Raw genomic sequence first — 6,911 nt, forward strand, 5'->3', positions numbered from 1 at the left:
AACTGTGCAGAATTCTGTGCTCGGTTACCTTGTTAACAGAGTATCACAGAGGTAACAAGATAACAGAGGTAACAAGCCAACAAGGTAACGGAGGTAAGACGGTAAGTGAAGGCAAAATAGTCGGGACAATTTCCCAAGGGTCACATGACGCACAACCGTTAATAAATACCAAACCAACTTATATATAAAGACTGGTTTAATAAATCAATTTTATTTGTTCTGAAATTGAGACAGTACATTTTGCCCAGTGTAAGAATGAAAACAGCAGAATCAAGAATGACAAACTTTGACTTTGATTTTGAAATCGAGTCACTCGACCAAGCAGTCGAGAAGAAGTCATGTAATCAGACTGATTGAATATGCATGATCTGAAATTAATTTTCAAAAAGGTTTTCTAGCCTACACAGATGAAACATACTTGCCACTCTACTAAACAAAACTGCTTCTCACTATTGAATCTTGGTCGTTATTTCCTGTGCGGTGAAAAGAACAGTAATTATTCCAAATGGTCTGGATAGCACAAGTGTTACTAATATTTTAAAAAATACAACCACCCTTTTGAATTTTCGGAACATGTTTCCATGTTTCAAACATCATCTTTAGCCATAGTGAGTGCAACATTGTATTGATAGTTATATATATAGGAATTATCTTGTAAAAATTTTAATATTACACTCACTATGGCTAAAGATGATGTTTGAAACATGGAAACATGTTCCGAAAATTCAACAGTGTGGTTGTATTTTTTAAAATATTAACAGTAATTATGTTTTAAACCCTTTCTACCAATCCCATTTGTGACTCGAGGATAAAGGCGGAAATACATCTTAATTGCCGATATCTTGCGACCTTAAACGCATACAAACCTTCCCTATTTGAACGCTCTGCAAAGCACAATACCATTTGCTGGAGTATGGATATTTCATTAGCCATCAAAACAGATATGTTTCCAGTCAGGTTTGAACTGACGACCTTCTGCGTGTAAAGCAGACGTGATAACCACTACACTATGGAAACCACCTGCTTGACTTTTCAATGGCACTGCCTGGTGTCTTTTGGAAAGAGAGGACCCGCCAATTTATTCGACAAAAACGTCTGATGAACATCGGTCTTTCCCACACCGGGAATCGAACCCGGGCCACGGCGGTGAGAGCGCCGGATCCTAACCACTAGACCATATGGGAGGTTACATACCGCAGCTGACTTCAGGCCTCAGGTCTCAACGAAAGGCGTTTGCGTTTTCTAGCCGGACTCAAATTAAAGCTTGGTTTGACTTTGTCTGGTGATGTCTTCTTTTCAATTTGGCTCAAAGGTAAGGAGTTCATAAACACCCAGAAACCAAAGATTTCCGCTGAGATCAAAGATGCACACTTTAAGACACAGTCGAGTATTTGCGTCTTTCATCCCTATCATTTTTTCTCCTCATTGGTCACAAATGTTTCAGCATTCCTGATAGGGTAATCTTTGTGTTCATTGTCTTCCTCATTCTCGCAAGGCTATTGTTTTTAATCAGTGAAGCAAGAATAAAGTACTGAATATTGAAAGTGCGTGGCACGAGGAGCTATCTCTGAAAATTTGAACGCCATATACCAGTCAATCTCTGAGTCACCATGATTTAAATGTCCGACATTTTATCAAGACTGGTCATTTGGGCCTTTGCCAAGCTAAGAATTTATCACTTTTTGATGCCTAATAATGTGCTCATCTTTCTTTCTAAGAGGCTTAGAATTCAAGATTTATCTAAGTTTAACAAGTTCTTTCGCCTTTTGAAGTCAATTTGTCACTAACATGATTCCTGCTGTCAGAGAACTCGTATCCTAACCAACCAGTGACGTCGGCAAAGATTTCCTTCTAGGTTGGCTTTACAGGCGCTGTTACACTGTGAAATGTTTCGTGCAAGTTGTCCCGCCACAATGTCGCCAAAACATTGCGAGACCAGTTGCACGAGACATTTCACAGTGTAACAGCGTCTTACGCCACAGGCCTTTTTAGAGACATCGCCAGCAAGCCGGTCACTTCTCCTGGAAAGATCAGGGCAGCTACAACACCGGGGACTTCACTCCGTACTCTTCTCCAATGTAGCGTGTGGATTCTGTATCGTCTTACACGGAACTTATGAACATAGAAGATATCTGTGAGATGGACTCTACGGTTTATAGTCCTTATCCGAGAAGACTTGAACCAACAAGATGTTGTGAATGTACTTGGCTGATCAACAGGGCATCCATACTCACATTGCTTTTTTGAACGGCGTTAATTCATATTGCTGTGATTTATTTTGCAAGGACAAACAATATTACAATGTCAATTTTTTATACAATGGATCAATCGAAGAGTATAAAGTTTGTGTTAATATGGTTGTTCTTGCTACTCAAAATATCAAAGACAAAAAAAGTTATAATATGATGGAATTTACAATCGATGATATTTCATTTTCAAAAAACAGCAAGCCAATTTTTTTAAAGTTGATGATAATAAATCTTCTCTTTCAGAATTCAAACTTTTTTTTATTCCAAGCCTTTGCATCACCGTTTACAAATACCAAGGCGATAGTATAAATCAAAATTATAACATTTATGATATTGAAAAAATGGATAAGAAAAAGCTTTATACAGCATTGAATCAAACAAAAAAATATGGTTTCATTCATGTCAATAATGAAAATATTTTTGTTGAGTATTATGAACGAAAATTGTATAAAACAGAGATTGTTAACAGCTATTTCAACAGGAATTATAACAATGGCAAAATATATATAATTATTTTGATAACGATTTATTGGCTGCACATGCAAAGATTTAAAACAACGATTATCTTGGCATTTAAAGTAGCCTTACCTTTTTTCCATTTTTTTTCTACTTATTAGATTGATATCTATAGTATATTATTAATATTTAATTGTAGTTTTGGGTAAGGGGTTGGTTTTCTACATTTTATGTGGTTGGATTAGGAGGGTGAACCTTAGTAGGGGACTACGTGACCTGTTGTTCTCTCGCCTGTACATTGTACGAGTCTATAAATAAAGAAATAAATAAATAAAGAGTAATAAAAGCCCAGTATTCAAAAATAAACAATATAATCCAAAAATAGAGTTGATTGTTAATTGTCCCAGTGTTGCTAAAAGATCTCTTGAGAATGTTGAAACCCAATACATCGAAGAATGTGCTAAATTTACCGTAATAAACTGCTTAATATACGCCAAAATCCTTTGAAAAAGACGAAACAAAAAGTTCACAAGTATAAGGTTCAAATCGAAACGCATGAAGAATTGCAAAAACCAATTGATAAGTTAAATGATACAATAAAAATAAAAACGAATTTAAATAAACAAAGATATGAGATAAAGCATGTATTAAATGGCAAAGCTTTTGAAGCCAAATCGAGCTTTAAAGAACAAAAACAAAGATGTCAATTTAAAAAACACAAAAGAAAAAATATGATTTAAAACGAATTACCATCGATTGGGAATAAAAACGCCAAATATAGTATCAAAAATGTGTTTTAAACCAACGATCATAGTGTTTTTGATGGGTTAAACTCCTATTATAAAGAGCAGCAGTATATGAGGAGAGCAAAGCGGTTTTTATCGAGATGTTTTATAAAATGTGAAACAAGATGTTTTATAAAATATTTTTATTTAAATTTTATTTTATGATTTTGGATTTGAGATAAAAAATCGCAAGCGATCTTTTCATTGGTCCTTTGATCTTCGATCAAACGACCGTCTCAAGTGAAAAAATGCTGTTTTGTTGCTGCTAATTTATAATATTACTACGGGTGGGATAATGTATGAAGGTTTTAATAAATGTTTTTAAGAAATATTTGAATAAATTTTTATTTGTTTTTTTATTTAATTTTTTGTTTTGTTTATTATTCTACTAGTTCAAATGAAAATGTGATAAAAAAGGGGATTGTAAATAATTAGAATGAAATAGGAGAAGAAATATTTTTATAACTATTTTAGTGAAGCATTGCCAGGATGGATTGGAGAAAAAACAAGTTTTTTCTTCAAATTTGTCTTCAAACAAAAATTGCTTGCCGCAAAAATTGACACTTCGTGTAAATTTTCGCTGTCAAAATCCCCTCTTTTAGGGGCTAATGAGTCGCAAGCTTCGCTTTCATGTGTCGTTGTTATGCGTTGATGGTGAAATATTTTTTTTCATATTTTTTTCACATTTTAGTGGTACCCCAAAAACGAGCATTATCCCACCGGTAGTGACGCTTTTCGTGTTCAAGTGGAAAATAGTTTGGAAAACATTTTTCTCCTGCATTTTTCGCCGGTTTTAATTCAGATTTAACATACATAGCTGTGGTCAGGACCAGACTGGTGGCTACGCAGTTATTCAAGTCAAGCATCGGCGGGATATAAACTTAAAGCTGAGTGTTTTTATTTAGAGCTGCTTTTTGACATATCTTTAAAAGATTTTTAATTTCAATAAGGTCGCATGATGCCTGGATGGCCTATGACAGAAGAACAGAAACGAAAGAAGAGAGAAAGAGAACGAGAACAACAAAACAGTATACCAGTAACAGCTCAAACTTGATGGAAGAAGTTACTTGGAAACTAAACCGTTTGTTGTTCTTATGGATGACTTATTTCAAGTAGTAGATTAGGATTCGTACTTGATTCGTGTTTGAATCGTTTTTTTCTTTGTTCGGGAATGAAACTCGAATTTTTATTCTCAAAAATCTACAACCATTTTTAATCTTTTTGGTCAAAATGTTTTTGGAAAAGTACCCAGATAAGGACAACAACAAATTCCCCCGCGGCGGCAGGACGCTTCAACAAAGACAGAATCCTAGAGAAACTAAAAAGTATCGTGTTTCTGGCTTTTGTCAAATTTGATTTTAAACAGACGGAAATGTAACTTTATGAAAGTACGAAATTGCGACCTTGAAACATTTTTGTTTTGCAACCAAAAAACACGAGTAGATTCCATGCCTTAACCACGCTAACCGTGCAAAATTTTGCACGGTTCAGGTGTTTTCACGAGTTTGTACGCATAGTGCAACCGTACCGGTGAAAAAGTTGACGTGTTTTTTTCAGGTCCTAAACTTGCACACTTAACCGTTCAAAAATTCGTCCTCTTCCACCGGTCTCGTGTGAACGCAAGGTGGAACCGTGCAAGTTTTTCTCCGTGCACAAACTTGTCCGGATCCGTGTAAACGGGGTCTGGAATGGCTTTTTTCCTTCGTTTTGATATTAATTGGGCAATGAATTTTTCCAAACCAAAAAACAAATAAAATTGTTTACCGTAAAGTTTCCATAGTGGCGACCCTCGTTACTTTTGGAATTAGCAGGCTTTGAGGGATGCTACTTTCGGGGAACAAAAATCGTTTACAAATAGAGCTGGCGCGAGCTTTTTCTCCGTAATAACAAATGAACAACATAACATTAAAAAAAGAACAACATTTTAATGCATTCCGTATGTATAGATGTATAGATTGTCTTTCATAAAAAGAAGATCAAGTGGAGCTATGAGCCTCGCAGTTATGAACGCAATTTTTTGCAATTGCCTAAAGAAGCCTGAAAATTTCAGGATTTCAACGGGGTTTGAACCCGTGACCTCGCAATACCGGTGTGACGCTCTAACCAACTGAGCTATGAAGCCACTGACGTTGAGAGCTGGTCATTTGTGGGTTCCAATGTTCCCGTGACGAATGAATCAACAATGAAATGATGTATGAAGATAACAATGATAAAAAAAACTATATAGAAAACTATTTAGAGTTTTCAATTTCAATTTGACGAAACGTTTCTGTTGTTAATACGATATTATACCGGTTTACGGTAGTTCTGACATTGCTACCTCCGTGAACTGACGTCAAGGACGAATGATGGCATAAAGCTTTCCCTTGTTGTAAACTTAAGTGCAATTAAATCAAAGAAAAGAAGAATGCAGGAGAAAATGACAAGAATCGTTACTATTGATGAAACTGCATTTCAATTCAAGGACAAGCCGCGAGAGTGAAAATCGACACCCAGCAGTTTGCGAATAGTTTAATTGCAGTTATTGAAGCACAAAAGAATCACTTCTTTGATGAGGTGGAAAACAAAGTGCGAAAATCGTTGCAGCTTCTGGAAAAGCAAAAGCACGTGATTAAAGAAAACATGAAAATGCAAGAAACAGAAATCAGAAAGACCGAAATGATTTTAAAGCGAAGCAAAAACTCTCAAATCATGCAGCCTCATGAATTTCTGGACAATGAAATATTCCAGGAAAAAGGCTGAAGAAGAATATTCAGCCGACTACAGCATGGAAGATGTCATGGCTTTTGTCTTTAAAGGTAACGAAAATTTGTTTAATGATCTAAAATTTTAAAAAAAGGTGTTTTGAAAGTTTTATCACCAAAACTAGCGCGGAATGCTCGAGCGCTGAGGGAAATAGAAGCAGAGATGGAACTGTTGGACTTAAAAGCCGAGATTTTCTTAACAACTAGGAACAAAGAAAAAGAACAATGTTACCCAGAGCACGATCACGTGCCACTGGATATCATCCTTTGGATAACAAGGTTCGGATGCAGGAATGCTTTCCTGGCCTTGGGGGTTAGCAGTGAGTGAGAAAGATGAGATTGCAGTGAGCGAGGTTTGGTAACTACACAGTACAGATAAAGGCCAATAATGGAACTCACTTAATAGCCGAGCTAAGGCGCGCGCACGCGGAGCACCATTGTTAAGAAAATATGGTAACCCATCGATGCGAGAAATCTTGGTTTTATAGCCATGACGTCAGCAACTGTCCGTATATACGTACGTACGTACGTCCGTCCGTCCACCCATCCATGTATGCCAATGTGACCAGTATCATGCTAGTTTGCAGCATACATTTTTGATATTGGACATCCATCTTTTGATTAATTGACACCTGTCAAAACAAGGTATCCGCTGACCAGTATCATGTGACAATATC

At 36.2% G+C, this 6,911-nt stretch overlaps 2 non-coding genes across 2 annotated transcripts; both read right to left on the bottom strand.

Annotated features, from left to right (window-relative positions):
- Positions 1-944: 944 nt before the first annotated feature.
- Trnav-uac (transfer RNA valine (anticodon UAC)) lies at positions 945-1,017 on the bottom strand. The gene has a single exon. It is a non-coding gene; the product is annotated as a tRNA-Val (tRNA).
- Positions 1,018-1,112: 95 nt separating this feature from the next.
- Positions 1,113-1,184, bottom strand: Trnae-cuc (transfer RNA glutamic acid (anticodon CUC)). The gene has a single exon. It is a non-coding gene; the product is annotated as a tRNA-Glu (tRNA).
- Between the last annotated feature and the right edge of the window lie 5,727 nt (positions 1,185-6,911).

Source organism: Montipora capricornis, chromosome 7 (assembly GCF_036669925.1).
Source record: "Montipora capricornis isolate CH-2021 chromosome 7, ASM3666992v2, whole genome shotgun sequence".
In the NCBI taxonomy this organism is placed as follows: domain Eukaryota; kingdom Metazoa; phylum Cnidaria; class Anthozoa; order Scleractinia; family Acroporidae; genus Montipora; species Montipora capricornis.